The sequence below is a fragment of the Pan paniscus genome, chromosome X (assembly GCF_029289425.2).
Source record: "Pan paniscus chromosome X, NHGRI_mPanPan1-v2.0_pri, whole genome shotgun sequence".
NCBI lineage: Eukaryota > Metazoa > Chordata > Mammalia > Primates > Hominidae > Pan > Pan paniscus.
Genome location: NC_073272.2, coordinates 150,189,770 through 150,216,130, shown reverse-complemented (window position 1 = coordinate 150,216,130; position 26,361 = coordinate 150,189,770).

Here is a 26,361-nt window from a genome sequence, read left to right as displayed (position 1 = left end):
CCAAGCCCTTGTCCATTGGACTGGCCCTTCCTTCCCAGATGCTCTGTTCAACCTTCATCAACTCAGCACTTCACTCCAGGGCCTGGCTTAACTAGGTCTTTCTGTGGGTCTGATGGGCCCACATGTAACTCCAGGCAGCAATCTCCCAGAGAATGGAGAAAATGGATGATGCTTGCAATGTGATTTTTGAGCAAGTGGCTGATTGACTGGGCCTATCATCTTGTTTTGTGTGTGTGTGTGTGTGTGTGTGTGTGTGTGAGAGAGAGAGAGAGAGAGAGAGAGAGCATGAGAGAGCATGGGGGGAGGAAGGGGAGAGAAGGGGGCAGTACCTGCTGATAACCCAAAAGGGAGTTTTGAAAGGAGAACCTAGCTGCGACTCTGAGAGGCCAGGGGTTCTCAGAATTTGCATTGTAGAGTGACTTCAAACTAGGGTGGGACTTTCACGAAGGAAGTGAAGTGGCACCTGAAGGTTAGCCTGTGTGCCACATAGGACACCAGGCCATAGGCTAACTTGGGGCATACTTTACAGAGCATTTCCCTCATGCTCCTTTGATTAACTTTCCCAGTGACCTGTGTATGTACATGTAGTGTGTGTGAGGGGGAGTATTATCCCCATTTAACTGATGATGAAGTGGAGGCTCAGAGCACATAAATAACTTCCTATGGTCACACAGCCAGAATATGACACAGGCCTCAAACCCAGGTATTCTCCCTTCCTATCCCATTCTTTCTTCATTATAGACAGTATACCCTAGTGGATAGGAGGCAGGCTCTAGGATCAGAGATACATGGGTTCAAATCCAAGCTCTACTGCTTCCTGGAGTACTTATATATCAGGTGTAGTGCTTGTGACCATGAAATGAGAGTACCTGATTACAGCATAACACAGGCCTAAAAGACCCGTCTTGACTTTCAGAAAGCAAGTCAGAGGGAAGTGTAGCTGTTGGCACAACCTTCAGCCTCTTGGCATTGGCCATCTAGCTACTCCATGCTAGGCTATAAGGTGGAGAGAGTGGGGGAAAACAGCCCTTTCTCCCCACAAACCCGTGCTTGCTGCTTGCCCTCACTTCCTTGCCCTCAGCAATTTGAACTTAGGCTCCCAGTCCCATCCCTCTGCTCCCACATCCCCCAGCCCTGGCCTAACACTCAGCTCCGCAGCCTGACCCTGCTTGTGACATTCCACATGGGTACATGAGAAGCAGATCAATGATATTTCCTGGGCCTTTTACCCATCTTTCCCAATCCCCTATTTTCTTCTCCCATCCCCTCCATAAAGGGAGGAAATCATTTTTCCCTTTAGCCGTGGTGTAAAAAGGACACACAGACCCTTAACCTGAATTCATGGGCACAACTGGCAGAAGGACTTGCAGCAGGAGAGCACTGCTCTCCCTCATCCATCTATTCAGTCACTTATGCTTCATGCAGTTGACCCTCATTGGCTTGGGTGTGGTCCCATGTCAGACTCCATACCAGGCTATGCCAGGACAGAGATCAAGACACTCCAGGCTAGGCTGGACCCATTGTCTTTCACCAAATATCCTCATTTTATTTTCATAATCATGCCTGAAAATAATTATCATCCCATTTTATGGAAGAGGGAATTGAGGCTCATGCAGGGATATGATTTGTCTGTTCATAATATAAATAAAAATAGTAAGTAGGCCAACTAAAATTTGAATTCATATCTCTCTGTACCCTCAGCTTATGTTCCTTCAATTTTTCCAGGCTAGGCAGGGAAAGAGAGAAGTCAGAAGAGGCTCATGGAGATCTCTTCTCCTCCCAACGGGGACCTGGGCCAGATCAGAGAAAGCAAGGAGCATGGGCTTCTCAACTAGAACACTCCATGGCTGAACTGACAAATAATTACATGGAACCACATGGCTGTGGGCTTAAACCTATCTGTGCCTCTTACAAGTACTCTGCTCAATTAAAGGCAGGACTTGGTAGTCCTAACTGGCAATGTGTGATGTGGTCGAGAGAGTCTAGGCCAGAATAGGGCAGCCTGTTCTGTGTCCCAACAATATTCTGTGCAGACCCTCCCCCATTATGGCCCTTATTATCCTAAACTTTCATTACCCATTGTTATGGGATGAATTCTGGTCCCCCTATGTTTGTATGTTGAAGTCCTGTATTTGGACAGAGGGTCTGCAAAGAGGCAATTAAGTTAAAATAGGGCCACTAGGGTGGGCCTTAATCCAGTATGACTGGTGTTCTTATAAAAGGGTGAAATGAAGACACAGAGACACACACAGAGGGAAGATGATGTGAAGAGACACAGGTAGAAGACAACCATCAGAAGCCAAGGAGAGAGGTCTGAAACACATCCTTCCCTCACAGCACTCTGAAGGAACCAACCTTGGTGAAACCTTGATCTCAGACTTCTAGCCTCTGGAACTGGGAGAAAATCCATTTCTGTTGTTCAGGCCGCCCAGACTGTACTACTTTGTTATGGCAGCCTGAGCAAATGAATACACCAATATACAGAGATCTATGTTCCCCATTGGGCCATAAATGCCTTGCAGAGTGTAGCCCAACACCAGCTCAGTGGATAATCAGTCAAGAGCTGCTGTATGTGGCGGCCTTTCCCAAGGTGGATGTGGAGAGAATATTAGGCTGGGAGGCCATCTCTGCCCCATTCCTCTCTGGATAGGTCTGAGGAGGCCTGCTTACTGGCCCCTCCCTCCCTGGGCTTTCTGCCAGTCAAAGAGGACATCCTTCCTTACAGAAGATGGCTGTGCTCCTGCCAGAGCATGTGAGCAGCTGCATCTGCCTGCAGGGATAGTTGTGAACAAGGAGCCAGCAGAGATCCTAGGTAGCACGTGTTCCTGGAGACTTTAGGTCACTCTGGGAAATGCTTAGTTCCAGTTCTCTTCACCAAACAGCATGGGGCAAAGGCCCTGAGAACCAGGGTCTGGCATCGCTCTGCCATTACCTGAAAGGAAACTAACTCTCCAGGGATTAGAGAAGGTGTCACAAAGTGGCGATGTTGGAACTGCAGCTTGAAGAATGAAAAGGAAAAGACAGTAGGGGAAGGGAGGAGAACTTCAGATATAAACAAAGTAAAGCAATGTACAGGTAAATGAGATGTTCAGGGAACAGAAGGAGGTCTGGTATAGCTGAAGCATCAGGAGCTGTGGAAGGTGGTGGCCCAGTCATCTGGAGAGGTAACCAGGAGGTAGAATGCCAGAGTGTGAACACTAGGCCTAGGGGTTGGGATTTCATTCCAAAGTCAGTACAGATCCAGGCCTTGTGAGTAGGAGGCATGACTTTGCGGTGGGAAGAACAGCCTTTAAATCATGGGCAGTGGAGGAGACAGCCTGGAGCAAAGGAAACAAGGGATGGAGCTTTTGCTGGCACCCATGTGAGATGAGTGGTCTGAACCTCGGAGGTCCAATGGTGAGTGGCAGCTGAGGGAGAATGGGAAGTTTTTAGCTGGGCAGCTGGGGATATGATGAGCCTCCTAGCCAAAATCCCAAACTGTCTGGCTCTGTCTGCTGTATACATTTGTCAGTCTCCTTCTCAGACTGTGTGCTCTCCAAAGTCAGAGGAACTTCTACTTCTCTCCACAAAACCTACTGCCAAGCCTAGCCCAGAGTCAGGGCCCTGCGTGTAGTGAAGAGTCTCTCAGGAAAAAATATATTAATTTGCAAAAGAAGGAACGAATGTCAAGCTTCTGTTTTAACACTGCAGAAAGACCCTCTGCCTCACAAAAGACAAACGGAATGAAAGGTGGGGAGACTTCATTGTGAAAAGCAGCCAATATTTAAATCTAAAACTTTAGAAGCACTCGTGGAAGTTGGTTCCCGATAGCAAAGAGGAATTTAAACTTAGGAAGTGCTGTAGCTCATTGGGACTTACGTTGTCAAGAAGAAGGGGAGGAGAGTTCATCTAAAAAGAACAGCTCCATCTAGCAGCATTAATCCCCAATGGCTTTGGATCAATTTTGGCTTAATAATACTACAAGAGAAAAAGCCCCTTTTCAGCGTCAAGGAAAATCCTGCTTTCAGAGAGTCACTCTTTGCCTATCTCCAACAGGACTTAGGATGAGTGTGCATCACGAGCTCATCTCTGAAGAAGTTCTGCAAAGCCCTCAGGGACATGCAGCATGAGTTCCATCCCCTGGCAAGAAGCTAGGTCCTGTGTCTATGAATGCATGGTCCTACCATCCCAGTATATATGCTCTGGCATATAAATGGCATCCCAATGTTACAGATAGGAGAGCTGACCAGTAAGGGAGGACTTACAGTTCTTATGGAATTTGTGCTCAGCAGAGCAGGCAAAGCCTTCAAAGACCAGGGTCCACAGAGGAGGGTAGCTAGGACAGGTCAGTGGAAGAGCTGTGAGTATAATGTAGAGCTCTTGACTCCTGGGCCAGGGCTCTTTCCACTAGACCATGCTGTCTGTCTCTCAGACTAGGCCGATACATTCAACCAGTTTGACCATTTTGATGGAATTGGATGTTTGAATTAGTGACCATTAATTTGGCTAATTTCTTTTCTTACCCAAATGATCAATTGTTTACATTAGCCAGTAAATGAGTCTAAATGAAGTGGTTGTTCAAATAGGCACTTGACTATGGTTGAACATGAAGGGTTTTGTGATTTAGAATTGGGAGTTGTCTGTCATCACAGTTAAATGATCCATCAAAGCGCAACAGGTTAAGAACAGGCCTAAGTGGTACATCCATATAATAGAATACTATTTAATGATAAAAAATAAGTGAGCCATCAAGCCATGAAAAAACATGGAGGGACCTTAAATGCATATTACTAAGTGAAAGAAGCCAGCCTAAAAAGACTACATATTGTATTGTTCCATTTATAAGACATTATGGAAATGACAAATTATGGAGATGAAAAAATATCAGTGGTTCAATGAGATACCATCTCACGCCACTTAGAATGGCGATCATTATAAAGTCAGGAAACAACAGATGCTAGAGAGGCTGTGGAGAAATAGGTATGCTTTTACACTGTTGGTGGGAGTGTAAATTAGTTCAACCATTGTGAAAGACAGTGTGGTGATTCCTCAAGGATCTAGAACCAGAAATACCATTTGATCCAGCAATCCCATTACTGGGTATATTCCCAAAGGATTATAAATCATTCTGCTATAAAGATACATGCACATGTATGTTTACTGCAGCACTATTTACAATAGCAAAGACTTGGAACCAACCCAAATGTCCGTCAATGATAGCCTGGATAAAGAAAATGTGGCACATATACACCATGGAATACTATGCAGCCATAAAAAAGGATGAGTTCATCTCCTTTGCAGGGACATGGATGAAGCTGGAAACCGTCATCCTCAGCAAACTAACATAGGAACAGAAAACCAAACACTGCATGTTCTTATTTATAAGTGGGAGCTGAACAATGAGAACACATGGACTCAGGAAGGGGAACATCACACACCAGGGCCTGTTGTAGGGGTGGGGTCCAAAGGGAGGGAGAGCATGAGGACAAATACCTAATGCATGCAGGGCTTAAAACCTAGATGACGGGTTGATGGGTGCAGCAAACCACCACGGCACATGTATACCTATGTAACAAACCTGCATGTTCTGCACATGTATCCAGAACTTAAAGTAAGATTCTTTAAAAAGGCATTCAAACAGAAAGAGAGGAAGTCAAACTATCTCTGTAAGAAAAAAATCAGTGGTTGGCAGGAGTTTGAGGGGAGGAGGAAGTTTTGGAGGAATGCAGCAGAGGGGATACTTAGGGCAGTAAAGCAATTCTGTATGATTCTGTAATGGTGAATACGTGACATTACGTATTTGACAAAATTCAAAAGGTGAATCTCAAACTATAGATTTGAGTTAGTGACAATGTACCAATAATGGGTCACCAATTGTAATAAATATACTACACCAGTGCAAGATGTTAATAATAGGGGAAACAGAGGGAGTATATGAGAGCCCTCTGTTCTTTCTGCTCTATTTTTCTGTAAACCTAAAACTACCCTAAGAAATAAAATTGATTAATTGCAAAGAACCATCCTAGGTGTCCAGGTATGGAGGGAAGCAGTACAGAGCTGAAAAGTTTCTGTTCCATAACAGAGACAAATGGAATAGTAGACTATGAAATCTTGGCTAAAGTCCGCACTGACACATGTAAATGAACACAGAACAATTTGGTCATGTATCTAAATACTTAGGAATATTCATATACAGGGCATCATGTAGTCATGGTCTTCCATGATCTACTGTATGTATCTAAACAACAGCTCCAGAACAATATAAACAACAGCTCCAGAACAATATGAAAATGGAAAAAGCAAAATAAAAGAGAAACTTACAACATAGTTGTCATTCTATGGTTATCAAGACCCTTATAAATGTTCCCTTTCAATCTATACAAAGAAATGGAACTCTTTAGGCTCTTATTATTCTTCTGTAGCGTGGGTTTTTGTGACAAGTCCTGGCATGCCTAGGACCTGGAGCAAACAAGTTGATATGACAATAAAAATACAAAAGAACACAGTAGACAAACACCACTGGGTCGATCTTAAATGCACAATTGAAAATTATGGAACATAACAGTCTAAATTCTACACATAGGCATGAAGTTCAAGGTACTTCATCATAAGTATTATTATATATGACCTTTGTTAAGTTAGATCCATGGAGATGAGACGACTTTCAGGAGGCTTAAGAGATCCCTCAAAAAACCATTCTTTTCATGAGAGAAAAGATGAAACAACTCCCTAGTAATCAGGGAAATAAAAACTAAAGCAAGAAGATATATTTCACACCCATCTATTTGGCAAAATATTAAAGTCTAACAGTATCAGGTGTGTTGCTTATAATGTGAACAAGCAGTGCTGCTGGAAGCATAAACTAGCATAACTGTTTTGGAGACCAATCTGACAATGCCTATTAGAGTTGCTTAAAGTGGAAGTTTAGATAGTTCCTTTCAGATGTTTCTTCTTTTCTAAATTAGCACTGAATTCAAAAATTTTCTTCATAAGCCTTGTTTTAGCTGCACTCCACAAATTTTGTCATATTGTGTTTTTATTTTCATTTAATTTAAAACATTTTCTAACTTCTCTTGAAATTTGTTTTTTGACCCATGGGTTTTTTAGGAATGTGTGGTCGGATATTTATATATTGACACCATCAAGAAAGTGGAAAGACAGCCCACATAATGGGACGAGATATTTGCAAATCATATATCTGATAAGGGACTTGTATCTAGAACATATAAAGCACTCTTACAACTCAAGAATAAAAATATAAATAACCCTATTATAAAGGGGCACAGGGTCTAAACAAGTATTTCTCCAGATAAGATATCCAAATGGCCAATAAGTATATGAAAAGATGTTCAACATCACTAGTCATCAGAGAAATAGAAGTCAAAACCACAATGAGATATCACTTCACATCCACTAAAATGGCTAGAATAAAAAAGTCAGATAACAGCACCTGTTGGGGAATATGCAGAGAAATCAGAACCCCTATACACTGTTAGTGGGAATGGAAGATGGTGCAACCACTTTGGAACACCTTCTGACAGTTCCTAAAAAAATAAACACAGTTATAAAATGGTCCAGTTAATTCCCAAGAAAAATGAGAACATATGCCCACACAGAAACCTGTATACAAATTTTTATACCAGCATTATTTATCATAGTCAAAAAGTGGAAACAACCCAAATTACCATCAATAGATGAGTGGATAAGCAAAATGTGGTGTATCTATATTATGGAATGTTATTCAGACACAAAAAATGAAGTATAGATATATGCTGCAACATGAAATAGCCTTGAAAACACTACACTAAGTAAAAGAATCCAGTCACAAAAGACTACATACCATATGGTTTCATTCTTATGGAAGTCCACAATAAGGAAATCTACAAACAGAAAATGAATTAGTGATTGCTCTGAGTGGGGTGGAGAGATGAAAGCGTGATAACTAAAGGATACAGGGGTGATGGTTGCACATATCTGTGAATACACTGTGCTAAAAACCATCAAATTGTACATTTTAAATGAGTGAATTGTATGGCTTGTGAATTATATTTTTTAAAAGCTGTTAAAAACATGTATTGAGAATTTTTCAGATATCTATTTTTTTTACAGCCCTGTTATATTTTTTAACTTTATTATTTAAATTATCATACAGTAAACTTAGTTTTTTTCTTTTAGTGTTAACTATTTGTTATTGATGGCTTGTTTGGTTGCTTGGTGATTAGAGAACATCCTTTGCATTATTTAAAACTCTGTTAAATTTATGGAGGCTTTTTTACAGTCCAGAATATGGTCTTTCTTAGAGAATGTTCTGTGTGCACCTGAAAATAATGTATATTCTGCTCTCATTGGGTATAATGTCCGATAAAAGTCAATTAGATCAATTTGGTTGATACTGTAATTTAATTATTCTTTATCCGAACTGATTTACTTTCTATTTGTTCCATCAATAAATGAGAGAGGAATGTCGAAGTCCCTAACTATAATTTTAGACTTGACTATTTTTCCTTACAGTTCTATCAGTTTTTGCTTTACATCTTTGAAGCTCTGCTATTAGGTCCAGACACATTTAGGGCTGTTATGTCCTTTTGATGAACTGATTGTTTTATCATTATGAACTATTTCTCTTTATCCCTAGTAATATTCATTGTACCAAAATCTACTTTGCCTGATATTAATATAGCCACTCCAGCTTTGTTTTCATTAGTATTTGCTTGCTATATCTTTTCCCATCCATTTTAAGCTATGTGTATATTTATATCTAAAATGGGTTTATTATAGACAACATATAGTTGGGTCTTGCCTTTTCACCAAACTGACAATCTTTATCTTTTAACTGGATTCAGATCTTTAATTTAATTGTTCAGGTTTTTACCTTTAATTAAATTATTCATTTTATTGGACCTAAGTCTACAACCTTGCTATCTAATTTCTATTTACCCAATCTGGTCTTCTTCCTTGCTCTCTCTTTCCAGGACTTCTGTTTTAATTGTTTTTATTATTCCCTTTTATATCCAGTATTGGCTTCATAGGCTCTCTTTTTTATTTTTATTTCTTGCTCCACAATTTACATTAAAATGTTTACCTTAGCACAATCTACCTTCAAGCATTAAAATGTTTACCTTAGCACAATCTACCTTCAAGCATTAAAATGTTTACCTTAGCACAATCTACCTTCAAGCAATATTATACCACTTCATGTATAGGAATTTACAACATTATACTTCCATTTCCCCTTCTGTCCTTTATGTTATTGTTGTCATACATTTCTACATTTATAAAATGTAGAAACATATTACATCACAATACAGTGTTATTATTTTTCATTTAAACAATTAATTTTCATTTAATGGGAATATACAAATAATTTTAAAATATCTTTAAATATACTCACGTTTACCAGTCTCAGGACTCAAACTTTTGTTTGATCCATATTTTCATTTATTACCCTTTTCATTTTGTCTGAAGAACTTCCTTTAGTATTGTAGTGCATTATCTGTTCATGATGATTCTCTCAAGTTTTTGTCTGAAAAGTATTTATTTCCTCTTCATTTTTGAAAATGTTTTCATTGGGTTTAGATTTCTGATGACAGTTTTTTCCTTCAGTACATTTATGACGTCACTACATTGTCTTCTAGCTTGCATGGTTTCTGGCAAGAAGTCTGATGTAATTCTTATCTTTATTACTCATTGCACCATGTCTCTTTTCCTCTGGTTGCTTTTAACATTTTTCTTTATCAACAATTATTTTTCAATAATTTGATCATGATGTGTCATGATGTAGTTTTCTTTACATTTATTTTGTTGGAGTTTGGTGAGATTATTGGATAAAAGAATATTTAGTTTTCATAAAATTGAAACATTTCCCAGCCTTACTTTTCAAATATTTTTCTGCCCTCTCCCCCTCCTGCTGCTCCAATTATGCATGCTAGATCCCTTTATGTTGCCCCACGTCACTCATGTTATGTTCTTTTTTTTTCAGTCTTTTCTGTCTGTTCATCATTTTGAGTAATTTTTATTGCTATGACTTCAAGTTGACTAATCTGCTGCAGTTTCTACACTGTTAATCTCATCCAGTACATTTTTCATTTCATATATTGTATCTGTCATCTCTACTAGTTTGATTTTGGCTTTTTTATATCTTCCATTTTTCTCTTAGTCATATCCATGTTTTCTCCACCTTCATAATCATATAGTGCATATTTATAAAAGCTGTTTTAACTTTCTTGTCTGCTAATGCCATCATCTCTGTCATTTCAAAGTCTATTTTTATTGATTGTCATCTATCCTGGTTAAGAATCATATTCCACAGGTTTTTTTTTTTTTTTTGCATGGCCAATAATGTTTTCTTGGGTGCTGTACAAAGTGGATTTTACACAGTTGGGTGGTGGATTTTGTTGCATTCCTTTAAATATTGGTGGGTTTTGTTCTGGGATGCAGTCAAGTTATATGGTATCTGATTCTTTCAAGGCTTACTTTTAAGCTTTGTTCAAGGCAGGTCCATAGCAGCCTTTAGTCTAGAAATAACTAAGCCCTACTACTAAGACAATATCCTTTGGAACATTGTAGTTCCTACTCCAGGTATTACAGGTCTATTCCCAGACCTGTGTGAGCTCTGTTAATTTTTCAGTCTATTGTTTTCTCATGGTCTATCACTGCCCAAGGGTAGATTTTTTTTTTCTCATACATGTGCTGCAGGTCAGAATTCAGCCAAAGACTAGAGGGGACCCTCTGCACATCTCTGGAGCTTTCTCTATACAAATCTTGCTCCCTGCAATTTCCAGCCTTCGTGGTCTCCCTGGACTCTAATCTTTGTCTGCCTTACTGATCAAGAGCTCTAGGATTGGTTTTGGTCCTCTCTTTCTCTGCTGCAGCCTAGAAAATTACTCCAGGCAATAAGCTACGAAAATCATAGGGCTCACCTTACTTGTATTCTCTCTGTCAGGAATCACCATCTTGTACTTTTGTACTGCCTGTTGTCCAATGTCTAAAAGCCATTATTTCATATTTTCTCTCTGGTTTTCTAGTTGTTTAAGATGGAAGGTAATTAGTCCCTGATATTCTATCATGGATGGAAGAGAAAGTCTCCTATTATATTACGTTTTAAATATTCTTCCAAGCACAAAATGTTTAATACTTTAAAAATATACTTTTAAAAAGCATTTTTGTTCCTCACAATATTTGGTTTCGGTGCCATACATCTGAGCATCAAGAAAATAATGCTCTAGACCAGAGTTTCTCAACCTCAGCACTACTGACATTTTGGACAGGAAAATTCTTTGCTGTGGGAGGCTGTACTACGCACTGTAGGATGCTTGGCAGTTATGACAACCAAAAATATCTCCACTTATTGCTAAATTTACCCTGAGAGATCAGGCAAAATTGCCCTTGGTTGAAAACCAAACTTTCAATATTGTAGCAACCCAGAAACACACCCCCTTTTAAATAAAAGTTAGGCAGCCTTAAAAAAAAAAAATAACAGGGGCATATTGAAAGGACACAGGAGCCAACCTGAAAAAGTTCCCAATGGTCAAAATTGCAGCAATTTGAGCAACGAGCAATAAATATTGAGAGTATTAGATTATACCTTAAAGCATAAAATAAAATTTATGAATTCATTCTGATATAAATAATCGAATGAATAAGTGAATGAGAGAGAAAAATTCCAATTAAATAGATGTAGGAGGGATGAAGGAAGCAATATCACCATTAGAACACCACAGTGATAAATGCCACAGGAGGAATCTATCAATGGATGCGATAATGAGTGAGCAAAAGCTTAAGCAGAATAGGATGTTTGCGTATTCTCAAAGTATTTTTCCTAAAATATTTAGTAATTAACAAGGTAGGGAAGAGGGAATTATAACTTGGTGGTAGGGAATCCTGGTAGAAATCACTTTAGCCAGGTGATTAAGGTTAACATATCCAGTAATACATATGAATATCATGTATCCCCTGATACAACAGAGTGAGAAAGGCACATCACCTCTGTGGTGGCCTTCCCAATAATGTATAACTTCAATCTAATCATGAGAAAAAAATCAGACCAAATCAAATTTGAGGCACATTCTACAAAATAACTGATGGGTGCTGTTTTGATCAAGTATCATAGATTGGAGGATACTTAAAGAGATATGATGACTAAATGCAAAGGGATATGCTGGATTGGATCTAAAATGGAAAAAAGACATCAGTGGAAAAACTGGTAAAATCCAAATAAAGTCTATAGTTTAGTTAATAGTATTGTACCAAGGTTAATTTCTTAATTTTGAGAACTGTACCATGGTTATGCAGAGGTTGACATCGGGTAAGCTGGCTTATGGGTGTGCCGCAGTTAGTTCTCTGCGGTGTTTTTGCAACTTTTTCGAAAACCTAAAATTATCTCAAAATAAAAAGGTTTTAAAAATTTGAGCATCGAGTAGTGGTTCTCCCAGCACGCAGCTTGAGATCTGAGAATGGACAGACTGCCTCCTCAAGTGGGTCCCTGACCCCTGAGTAGCCTAACTGGGAGGCACCCCCAAGTAGGGGTGGACTGACACCTCACACGGCCGGGTACTCCTCTGAGACAAAACTTCCAGAGCAACGATCAGGCAGCAACATTTGCTGTTCACCAATATCCGCTGTTCTGCAGCCTCTGCTGCTGATACCCAGGCAAACAGGGTCTGGAGTGGACCTCCAGCAAACTCCAACAGACCTGCAGCTGAGGGTCCTGACTGTTAGAAGGAAAACTAACAAACAGAAAGGACATCCACACCAAAACCCCATCTGTAGGTCACCGTCATCAAAGACCAAAGGTAGATAAAACCACAAAGATGGGGAAAAAACAGAGCAGAAAAACTGAAAATTCTGAAAATCAGAGCGCCTCTCCTCCTCCAAACGAACGCAGCTCATCACCAGCAATGGAACAAAGCTGGACGGAGAATGACTTTGATGAGTTGAGAGAAGAAGGCTTCAGATGATCAAACTACTCCGAGCTAAAGGAGGAAGTTCGAACCCATGGCAAAGAAGTTAAAAACCTTGAAAAAAGATTAGACGAATGGCTAACTAGAATAACCAATGCAGAGAAGTCCTTAAAGGACCTGATGGAGCTGAAAACCACGGCACGAGAACTACGTGACGAATGCACAAGCCGCAGTAGCTGATTTGATCAACTGGAAGAAAGGGTATCAGTGATGGAAGATCAAATGAATGAAATGAAGCGAGAAGAGAAGTTTAGAGAAAAAACAATAAAAAGAAATGAACAAAGCCTCCAAGAAATATGGGACTGTGAAAAGACGAAATCTACGTCTGATTGGTGTATCTGAAAGTGACGGGGAGAATGGAACCAAGTTGGAAAACACTCTGCAGGATATTATCCAGGAGAACTTCCCTAATCTAGCAAGGCAGGCCAACATTCAGATTCAGGAAATAAAGAGAACGCCACAAAGATACTCCTCGAGAAGAGCAACTCTGAGACACACAACTGTCAGATTCACCAAAGTTGAAAGGAAGGAAAAAACGTTAAGGGCAGCCAGAGAGAAAGGTCGGGTTACCCACAAAGGGAAGCCCATCAGACTAACAGCTGATCTCTTGGCAGAAACTCTACAAGCCAGAAGAGAGTGGGGGCCAATATTCAACATTCTTAAAGAAAAGAATTTTCAACCCAGAATTTCATATCCAGCCAAACTAAGCTTCATAAGTGAAGGAGAAATAAAATCCTTTACAGACAAGCAAATGCTGAGAGATTCTGTCACCACCAGGCCTGACCTAAAAGAGCTCCTGAAGATAGCACTAAACATGGAAAGGAACAACAGGTACCAGCCACTGCAAAAATATGCCAAATTGTAAAGACCATTGAGGCTAGGAAGAAACTGCATCAACTAACGAGCAAAATAACCAGCTAACATCATAACGACAAGATCAAATTCACACATAACAATATTAACCTTAAATGTAAATGGGCTAAATGCTCCAATTAAAAGACACAGACTGGCAAATTGGATAAAGAGTCAAGACCCATCAGTGTGCTGTATTCAGGAAACCCATCTCACATGCAGAGACACACATAGGCTCAAAATAAAGGGATGGAGGAAGATCTACCAAGCAAATGGGAAAAAAAAAAAGCCAGGGGTTGCAATCCTAGTCTCGGATAAAACAGACTTTAAACCAACAAACATCAAAAGAGACAAAGAAGGCCATTACATAATGGTAAAGGGATCAACTCAAAAAGAAGAGCTAACTATCCTAAATATATATGCACCCAATACAGGAGCACCCAGATTCATAAAACAAGTCTTTAGAGACCTACAACGAGACTTAGACTCCCACACAATAATAATGGGAGACTTTAACACCCCACTGTCAACATTAGACAGATCAATGAGACAGAAAGTTAACAAGGATACCCAGGAATTGAACTCAGTTCTGCAGCAAGCGGACCTAATAGACATCTACAGAACTCTTCACCCCAAATCAACAGAATATACATTCTTTTCAGCACCACACCACACCTATTCCAAAATTGACCACATAGTTGGAAGTAAAGCACTCCTCAGCAAATGTAGAAGAACAGAAATTATAACAAACTGTCTCTCAGACCACGGTGCAATCAAACTAGAACTCAGGATTAAGAAATTCACTCAAAACCGCTCAACTACATGGAAACTGAACAACCTGCTCCTGAATGACGACTAGGTACATAACGAAATGAAGGCAGAAATAAAGATGTTCTTTGAAACCAAAGAGAACAAAGGCACAACATACCAGAATCTCTGGGACACATTCAAAGCAGTGTGTAGAGGGAAATTTATAGCACTAAATGCCCACAAGAGAAAGCAGGAAAGATCTAAAATTGACACCCTAACATCACAATTAAAAGAGAACTAGAGAAGCAAGAGCAAACACATTCAAAACCTAGCAGAAGGCAAGAAATAACTAAGATCAGAGCAGAACTGAAGGAAATAGAGACACAAAAAAACCTTCAAGAAATCAATGAATCCAGGAGCTGGTTTTTTGAAAAGATCAACAAAATTGATAGACCGCTAGCAAGACTAATAAAGAAGAAAAAAGAGAAGAATCAAATAGACACAATAAAAAATGATAAAGGGGATATCACCACCAATCCCACAGAAATATAAACTACCATCAGAGAATACTATAAACACCTCTACGTGAATAAACTAGAAAATCTAGAATAAATGGATAAATTCCTTGACACATACACCCTCCCAAGACTAAACCAGGAAGAAGTTGAATCCCTGAATAGACCAATAACAGGCTCTGAAATTGAGGCAATAATTAACAGCTTACCAACCAAAAAAAGTCCAGGACCAGATGGATTCACAGCCGAATTCTACCAGAGGTACAAGGAGAAGCTGGTACCATTCCTTCTGAAACTATTCCAATCAATAGAAAAAGAGGGAATCCTCCCTAACTCATTTTATGAGGCCAGCATCATCCTGATACCAAAGCCTGGCAGAGACACAACCAAAAAAGAGAATTTTAGACCAATATCCTTGATGAACATCGATGCAAAAATCCTCAATAAAATACTGGCAAACCAAATCCACCAGCACACCAAAAAGCTTATCCACCATGATCAAGTGGGCTTCATCCCTGGGATGCAAGGCTGGTTCAACATATGCAAATCAATAAACGTAATCCAGCATATAAACAGAACCAAAGACAAAAACCACATGATTATCTCAATAGATGCAGAAAAGGCCTTCGATAAAATTCAACAATGCTTCATGCTAAAAACTCTCAATAAATTAGGTATTGATTGGATGTATCTCAAAATAATAAGAGCTATCTATGACAAACCCACAGCCAATATCATACTGAATGGGCAAAAACTAGAAGCATTCCCTTTGAAAACTGGCACAAGACAGGGATGCCCTCTCTCACCACTCCTATTCAACATAGTGTTGGAAGTTCTGGCCAGGGCTATCAGGCAGGAGAAGGAAATAAAGGGTATTCAATTAGGAAAAGAGGAAGTCAAATTGTCCCTGTTTGCAGATGGCATGATTGTATATTTGGAAAACTCCATCATCTCAGCCCAAAATCTCCTTAAGCTGATAAGCAACTTCAGCAAAGTCTCAGGATACAAAATCAATGTGCAAAAATCACAAGCATTCTTATACACCAATAACAGACAAACACAGAGCCAAATCATGAGTGAACTCCCATTCACAATTGCTTCAAAGAGAATAAAATACCTAGGAATCCAACTTACAAGGGATGTGAAGGACCTCTTCAAGGAGAACTACAAACCACTGCTCAATGAAATAAAAGAGGATACAAACAAAAGGAAGAACATTCCATGCTCATGGGTAGGAAGAATCAATATCGTGAAAATGGCCATACTGTCCAAGGTAATTTATAGATTCAATGCCATCCCCATAAAGCTACCAATGACTTCCTTCACAGAATTGGAAAAAACTACTTTAAAGTTCATATGGAACCCAAAAAGAGCCCACATTGCCAAGTCAATCCTAAGCCAAAATAACAAAGCTGGAGGCATCATGCTACCTGACTTCAAACTATACTACAAGGCTACAGTAACCAAAACAGCATGGTACTGGTACCAAAACAGAGATATAGACCAATGGAACAGAACAGAGCCCTCAGAAATAATGCCACATATCTACAACTATCTGATCTTTGACAAACCTGACAAAAACAAGAAATGGGGAAAGGATTCCCTATTTAATAAATGGTGCTGGGAGAACTGGCTAGCCATATGTAGAAAGCTGAAACTGGATCTCTTCCTTACACCTTATACAAAAATTAATTCAAGATGGATTAAAGACTTAACTGTTAGACCTAAAACCATAAAAACCCTAGAAGAAAACCTAGGCAATACCATTCAGGACATAGGCATGGGCAAGGACTTCATGTCTAAAACACCAAAAGCAATGGCAACAAAGCCAAAATTGACAAATGGGATCTAATTAAACTGAAGAGCTTCTGCACAGCAAAAGTGAACAGGCAACCTACAGAATGGGAGAAAATTGTTGCAACCTACTCATCTGACAAAGGGCTAATATCCAGAATCTACAATGAACTCAAACAAATTTGCAAGAAAAAAACAAATAACCCCATCAACAAGTGGGCAAAAGATATGAACAGACACTTCTCAAAAGAAGACATTTATGCAGCCAAAAGACACATGAAAAAATGCTCATCATCACTGGCCATCAGAGAAATGCAAACCAAAACCACAATGAGATACCATCTCACACCAGTTAGAATGGCGATCATTAAAAAGTCAGGAAACAACAGGTGCTGCAGAGGATGTGGAGAAACAGCAACACTTTTACACTGTTGGTGGGACTGTAAACTAGTTCAACCATTGTGGAAGTCAGCGTGGCGATTCCTCAAGGATCTAGAAGTAGAAATACCATTTGGCCCAGCCATCCCATTACTGGGTATATACCCAAAGGATTATAAATCATGCTGCTATAAAGACACACGCACACGTATGTTTATTGCAGCACTACTCACAATAGCAAAGACTTGGAACCAACCCAAATGTCCAACAATGATAGACTGGATTAAGAAAATGTGGCACATATACACCATGGAATACTATGCAGCCATAAAAAAGGATGAGTTCATGTCCTTTGTAGGGACATGGATGAAGCTGGAAACCATCATTTTCAGCAAACTATGGCAAGGACAAAAAAACCAAACACCACATGTTCTCACTCATAGGTGGGAATTGAACAATGAGAACACATGGACACAGGAAGGGGAACATCACACACCAGGGCCTGTTGTGGGGTGGGGGGACAGGGGAGGGATAGCATTAGGAGATATACCTAATGTTAAATGATGAGTTAATGGGTGCAGCTCACCAACATGGCACATGTATACATATGTAACAAACCTGCACGTTGTGCACATGTACCCTAAAACTTAAAGTATAATAAAAAAAAATTTGAGGATCTTGTAGTTTCAACTGTAGGTATACATCTGTGATTGTAACAAATCTCATTAGACTAAACATTGGAATCACAGAATCTCCAAGTTGGAAGCGCCCCTGTAGATTATCTCATTCAATTCTTTCAGTTGACCTTTTGAGCAAACTTGGGCTAGGGAGGAAACAGGATCTGCCCAGATCGATGCAAATAGTGGTAGAGAAGGGACTGGAATCCCTTTTCCGCTTCCCAGGGGGAAGCTCTTGCTATATCTTCCTGATGGTCTTTCACCTTCACGTCTAAAACACCTGCAAACCCATTCTGAGATGTTTTGGGTACGTTATGCTGGACATCTGTTCTCTACAGCAGGGGTGGGCAAACATTTTCTGTAAAGAGCCAGATAGTAAATATTTTAGTGTTTGGGAGACATACGTTCTCTCTATCCAATGTAGTGACTACTCAACTCTGCTGTCGTAGCACGAAAGCAAACACAAAAGCCAAGTAGTGACATCTATTCAATTCTGCTGTCACAGCACAAAAACATTCATAGAAATATGTAAACAAATGGATGTTTATTGTGTGCCAATAAAAGCGTACAAAAACAGGCAGTGGATTTCACCTGTGGGCCAAAGTTTGCTGATCCCTGCTCTAGATCTTTACTAGTGAAAAAAAAGAGTTCTGAGCTGGACTCGGTGGTACCTGCCTGTAATCCCAGCTACTCAGAAGGCGGAGGCGGGAGGACCACTTTAGCCCAGGAGTTTGACACCAGCCTGAGTAACACAGTGAGACACCATATCAAAAAAGAGAAAACGGGGCAATCTTTGGTAGCTCAGTGACAGTCACCTAAAATGTATCTCATGTAGTACAGTTAATAGAAAATATGTGCATGTTCCCAGCTGGACAATAGTAATGGAGAGGAGGTTATAATGGTGAGATCTTCTAAAATAAAGAAACAGTAGAGATAGCAATATGGTCTCTTTGTCCTTTGTGTTAGGTTGGCCTAAGCAGAGGTTGATGAAGTAGTATAAAGAATGTCAAAGACAATAAGCCCATAAATGGAAAGATGAATAGTCATCTCTCTGACATTTCATTTTGCCCTTCTCGTAAGGAGGGGAGGAGGTTTTCTACAGAAACATCCAGAGCTGCAGAGCTTTCAGGTTTCAAAGACAATGAATTAAATCTAATTTCAAAATAGTTGGTCATTATGCTAATGCACATGCACGCACACACACAGGGGCAAAGTGTTGTGATCTAAAATACTTAGAAAAAATGACAGAATAATAATAATTCTGTTAGGAGAGTATGATTTATTATAACTGTTTAGTATCGACAGAAAGCAGGCATGAACAAGCAGCGTGAAAGGAGGAGAATGAATATTTTAAAAATATAATGTTTAATGATATTTCCAAAGAAAATGTTCTGAATTGAACTCTTTTCTTCTTTCAAAAAATTTATTCTATTTAATAATGGTTATTGCCCATTTGTAAGGTGCCCTGTGATGAAAACAATCTTTTGAGACGAAGTAAAACTTCAGTAGGAAATGAAAACTTCCTCTCATTTTTCTCATATATCTGCAATGCTTACCCACAAAGTAAAACAGACAATACAAATGCTAAATATAATGAGCATGTGCTTAAATAATATCTACTCCTGACAGTTTCTTGATGTTGACATAATGTTTCCATGGGTCTGATTAGCTTGTTGCTTCTCAGGTTAAATAGTTCATACACAAGTTTTCTTTCCTTCTCCATTTGACCACAACCTTACAGGGAGACATATCGTTTGGAGACACATTTTTTGTTCCATCATGAATCCTGAGGTGTGTGGCTAAGCTAGTAAGAGCAATGCAGGTGCAGGCTGTCCAGGGTCCAGCTAGCAGCCCCAACCATACTATACCCATGAGTCCCGGGGTCACTTCACTGTTCCTTGGAGGGCCACCAGAGTAAATGACAAGAGGGCAGGAAAGGAGTTAGCAAGGAATCAAAGTTATATTAACCAGGAATAACAGGTTTCCTGGGATAGGTCTGCTTCTAATAGTTGACCTAATTGACCAGGCCTTAAATACATTTGTCCTTGGCAGAACACCGATCTAGAATTTTAACTTCAGAGCTAGGAGACTTTCAGATCCAGCGATAAGAAGAGAATGAACAGAGAGCAAATGGGAAGAAAATGGTGCAAGGCCTTCACAATCTTGGTCACCTTCCCCTATTTGGTATGTGTGCTCTTCCCTCCCTTCCCATTAGGCGCTGATTGGCAATGAAGTCCCCGAAAATGAAAGTATGGACAATCAGGAAGTGAAACCTAGGAGGAGAGCAGCCGGAGCAAAGGAGGGAGACAAGTGCCTGTGAGACCTGTGAGGAGAGAGGAGCTAAGCTGAAGGAAGGCAGCACAGCATCCTTGAGAGAACACCCATTTTGGGGTCAGATACTCATGTTGAAATTGTAATTCTTCTATCTGCTGGATGTGTGATCCTGTCTGGGGTGGGCAGGGGGACATGTCATTGAGTTTCTCTGAACCTTCAATTTCTTGTCTAACAAATGGATATCTAACACGCACCTTGCCATTCTGGATATGAGGATTCAATGAGAGAATGCATGGAAAGAGCCCCTCAAAGTTCTGGCACAGAGTAAGCCCTTGTGTTAGGAATCTACTCTTGGAGCTTATGGGAAAAGGGATCCTGGGTAGCCAGCCCAAGAGAGGAAATAGCCCCAAAACTTAGCTTTCAGGAAACTCAGTGGCTTTCTAGTCACCTCAGCCAGCTGCCTCCATTCCACCACAAAACCAACAGCTTCAAAAACAGGCCCTGTAGGAGGTGGTCAAACAGCTTTCCCTAGTCAGTGCCTTCTGAGTGAATACTGTCATGTAGTTCACTGGATACTTTGAGGAAAGTAGCCACAAGGCAAAAGAATTCTCCAGTGAGCTCCCCCAAAATCTATGGCATCAGCTTAGCATCACAGCATACTGCTTAATTAAGGTGACTCTTTTTCTCATCACTCTTTCCACCTTAACTTAGTATCTTTCAGTTAGCTGTCAAAAGGCTGTGCTCTTTGCAACAGCTGCTGCTCCCCTGGCTGCCAGGGCTGGAACGTTGAGGTCGCCTGGCAATTTCGTAATTCTGATCCTAAGTTGAGGACAGCATCATAGCAACACTTGAGTGTCAGGGCAGAATATCCAGTGTAAACACTTCATCCTGAGTTGGCTTCTGTGGCTTGTTCAGCACATTTTGGATTTATTACCCTCTCTAGCTTCCGTGACCTCGAGGAATGAAAAGCCATTTTAATAGTAGTGTAAGTAAAGCTAATTTAAGAAGGGAAATCTGCTATATATATCAAATAATGTCTTTCAAACTGAAATGAGTGACTTTGGGGTGACTCATTGCCTTGGATTATCCTTTTGAATTATTCATGCTTCTTTTATTTCCTCCTTTAACACAACTGAAAGCTGGCATCATCATCCCACCTCAATTCTGGGGAGGGGGTAGAGATGATAAGGATTCTATTTACTAATATTTGTAATGGGTAGTTTGAAAATAAAGGAGAAATTTAAAAAAAAACAGCTGCATTGAGACAGTGCCTACTTTCACAGAGCTCAACACGTGTTGGCATCATCTATTTGATGGCATCTATCCTCAAGGTCAATTTGTAAGTATGAATTGAGTGTCTACCATATGTGAAAGAGAACATTCCATGCTGTAAGCACAGAAGCCTAAGTAATAATAGATGTGATGTTGTCATCTGAGTAAGAAGAGATCAGGAAATGGAGAGGGAACCTGAATTTCTGAGTACCTCCTGCTTTGTATAAAAATGAAGAAACTTAAAGTGGGCAGATATTAAGTAGTTTTACCATGGTCATACAGGCAGCATGAGATAGGGCCAGGATTCAATCCCAGTTTCTCTGACTCCAAAGACTGTGATCTTTTCACTATACCATGTTGGTATCTAAAAATATAGGTCTTCAGATCTGGGGCAGGAAATTTACATAATGATCCCAGAATATCTTATCATGCCTAGCAAGGAAGCTTTCAAAAACCACAAGATTCATGTAAAAAGGACTCAGGGGCCAATTTAAAGAGGTTCCCTATGGCCAAAGAGGGGCCAATGTGAGCCTCAATATAAGAACAATCAATCAAAACACATAAAATATGTTTAAATCCATGAATTCATTATTATATTTTGAAAATAATCACTCATTGATTATACTAGTGGATAGTGAGCTAGCTCATTATTTGGAATTAGGCATTTATCCTGCCTTCTTATATAAACTGTACCACTGGATAACCAAGTAGGAGATGCACAGAAATATTCCAGCTAACAAATAAAGAAGGAATAACAAAATAAGAACATCACCATTTTTGCAACCCTTAATGAATGAATGAATCTAGGTTTAATTGTCAGTGGCTGCTAGCATCACAAAAACAGAGACAACCAGATAGTACGTGCCTCTAAATGTAGAGCACAAGCTATATATGAAATAGTCGACCAAAAACAAAACAAAAAGCCAAGAAACTTAAGCCTCTAAAACCAACTATTAATTCAGAGAAAACACAGAAGACTGCAGAGAATGTTAAACTTAACAACGAAAATGCAATAAGTAAAATCCAGTATAGGAAATGCTACATGTAAAAGTACTCATTTTCTTCAAAAAATAAATGGCAAAAAGAAAGAAGGAGGGGAACCTGTAGATTAAAAGAAACTTAAAGGCCATATCAATTATAGTATCTAGCCCATATTTGGAGTTTTATTCAAACAAATGAATATCCATTTATGACAACTGTAAGAGAGTTGGAAATTTTAACATTGACTGGATATTTGTAGATTTTAACACAGTTTTGTTCATTTTTAGATGTAATTTTTGTATTGTGGATATGTTTTTAAAAGAATCTTAATCCTTTAGAAATACATACTGAATTATTTACAGATCAAGTGTTATGATGTCTGTGAATGGCTTCATGAGATTACAAAAAGAGGTAAAGCAGATGCGGGTATAGATGAAACAAGAGTGGCTGGGTGTTGATCATTGTTGAGGCTGGGTGATGGGTATAGGGGACTCATATAGTTCTATCTGCTTTTGTATATATTTGAAATTTTTCATAATTAAAAAGATGTATCTATACAACACACACGTACATGATTTGACGATACATGCATGCATATATATGCCAAAATTCCTCTTCTTGGAATTGATCCTGTGGATACATAGTGGAACCATACCATATGCATATGTGAGTTATGTAAATTCAAATATATACACTCGGTATACAGAGGAGAGAGGCGGGGAGACAGAGACAGAAAGTTAGAGAGAGGAGAGAGTTGAGGGAAAGACAAGACAACAATTGAAATGGTGTAGCAGGTTGTGCCCACCATTCTGCTCAATGATCCTGCTGTGCCCTAGAGAGAACATAAGGTAAAAGCTGTGGTTCTTCTACTCCATCGGTAAGGTTCAGTCCCTGTGTGTCTCTCATACAGTGAGCATCTCACAGTGATTGTGGTGTTTAAAGACACACATATTTCATTCAACATAGCTTATAACCACAAGCTAACCTCTTCATCTGGTGCTTAGCCAATGACTCAGTGATCTACTCCAATATTGGGGGCAAATAGGCTCTGCTGGAATAATGAAGATATGGCATGTCAGCCTTCCTGAGGAAGTTTTTTTGTTTGTTTTTGTTTTGTTTGTTTGTTTGTTTGAGACGGAGTCTTGCTCTGTTGCCCAGGCTAGAGTGCAGTGGCCTGACCTCGGCTCACTGCAAGCTCCGCCTCCTGGGTTCACACCATTCTCCTGCCTCAGCCTCCCGAGTAGCTGGGACTACAGGTGCCCACCACCACGCCCGGCTAGGTTTTTTTTGGTTTTTTTGTTTTTGTTTTTGTTTTTTTGTATTTTTAGTAGAGATGGGGTTTCACCATGTTGGCCAGGATGGTCTCGATCTCCTGACCTCGTGATCCGCCCACCTCGGCCTCCTAAAGTGCTGGGATTACGGGCGTGAGCCACCATACCCAGCCTCCTGAGGAAGTTTTAAGGGTGGTTTTGACTCTATGGGATATTCACGTTATGTGCTAAAGAATCTAGCCAAAAGGTGTTGAAGTCCATCATACCTATACATGTGTGCAAGGACATGTGTCAAAAGATATGTTTAATGTTTAATATGTCACTGTAATATTTAAAAACTGGAAAAATCCTAAATGTTCACTAACAGAAAACTGGTTAAACATGGTGTGTTTTCACAGTAGAATAATTTATGGAGTCATTACAAAGAATAAGGTTGATAGCTTCCACGCAATAATAGGAAAAGATGTCTAAGACATACTGTTACATGAAAAAAAGCATGTGGTAGAATAACATATGTAGTGAGTTTATATTTTTGTAAATTACAAAAAGAATAAATATATACCTGTAGAGACATATACATCATTGTTCTTTTACAGCACATTTCTAAAAGAATATACTAGAAACTAGTAGTAATGATAGACTGAAGAGAGGAAATAGGACTTTAGAGTGAGAGGATAACTTCCTTTTAATTGCACACTCTTTCATATAGTTTGAAATTTTAACATGTGCATGCATCACTATTGACACTTTTGTTGAAGCATTACACACATATAGAAAGGGGCATAGTCCATATCTGTACGGTTCAATGAGTTAGCATAAAGTGAATACACACAAGTAACCACTACCCAGACCCAAAACAGAACATTGCCAGTCTCCAAAAGCCCCATCATGCACCTATAATTCTCCTTTCTTTCCCCTTGGAAATTAACTACTATCCTGATTTCTAATACCACAGTTTAGTTTAATCTGTTTTTTAAAAATCTTTATAGAAATTGAATCAGACAGTATGTATTATTTAGGGTCTGACTTATTTCAATCAGTATGTTTGCAGAGCCTTTCACATTCTTGCATGTAGGTATACTTTGTTCATTTTCATTACTGTAGCGTAGTCTATTGTGTAAATGTATTGCAAGTTATTTATATATTTACTGTTGATGAACATTTTGGTTATTTTCATTAATTGACCAGTACTAAATTAATGCTCTAATGGACATTCTTGCATATGTCTTTTGCTGAACACAGGCAGTGAAATTTCTGGGTCATAGGGTAGGTATTTGCTTAACTTTAGTAGATACTGCTAAACAGCTTTCGAAAGTGGTTGTGTCAGCTTACCCTTCAATTAGCTGTGGATATACACAATAACAAGAATGAAAACAAAATCCTACTTCAGTTCACATAAGCAGTGTTGATTTGACTGGTATTTCTGTGTTGTTTGTAAAAATTAAAGACATGAATCACTATGTTACCTAATGTGTTTATTCAATATTCCTGTAACAAATCCCTATTTGAGTTTTGTGTCAGGAAGAAGTTGACATTTAAAGAGGAATATAGCCCTCTTCTGGTTCTCAAGTTATTTATGCCACTGTAACCCTCACCCTTGACTGCAAAAAATTCAGTTAAAGTCAGTGCTCAACATGCATAGTGTTCTGATCATGAGGTATCTGGTAATATCTACTCCTTCTTGAAACATGCAGCTCTTCTCTATGTCTTACTTTACATGATACTTAAACTGGTAAGTTTCTGCAAATCCTTTTGGAAATAAAGGGAGGAGGAGGTTAAATTGTAAATAAATAAACCAAAAATAGTTCTAGCCCCAGATGGTGAAATTTAAAAAGGAATTGTAAGAAACTAAGGCTAATACAGTCCAAACAACAAAAGTGCACAAAGAAAGCAGTATAAAATGCAGTGTTCAGTAATGTGTGATTTGCCAACCACCATGCACATGGCTGGTGGCCAGGACAATGTCAGGTTTACATGAGTTTCAAGCCCTCACAGAACATACTGCCACATTTTGTCTTGATGGGCGAAAGGTAGAAACTCCCAGGATTTGGGACCTTGTGACTCCGGCCCAGTGGATGAGCCCCTTTCCCCAGACAAGGGTCCAATTTATTCTTCTTGAACTGGAAAGAAATTATCCTTTGTAAGAGACACACAGTCTACTACTATGTCTCTCAGTCAAGTACTGCCACCCTGGAATATCTTCCTATCTGTGCGTCCAGGCAGACAGATGCCCACATCCTTCTTGCTCACTACCAGAAGGAGCCCTAAGCAATCAAAGGGCCCACTTGCCTCACCTTTGGATGCTGTTGTGGTGTTCATCTAATACTTGATGAATGTATCAATAGATTTCTTAGATCTCACAGTAGTGACCAGATAGATTCAATAAGATTTTCCATTTGCCTAGGGGCTAAGTCTTTGCTGAGTTTGAAACTGATATCACACAGAGTAAGAGTTCAGGGGAGAATGCCTGGGATTCTGGAAGAGTATATGAGGCTCTAGAATTTAATTGGAGGTTTAAAGAACAGGTAAGGTATAAAGGCAATAATTAACATGAATTTTGGGAAATCACATATGCTGAGTAATGTATCTACAGACCAAAGCAGAGGGAATAAGTATTGGGAAAGGAGATTTGGATTAGTTCATGGAGGCCCTTCTATTC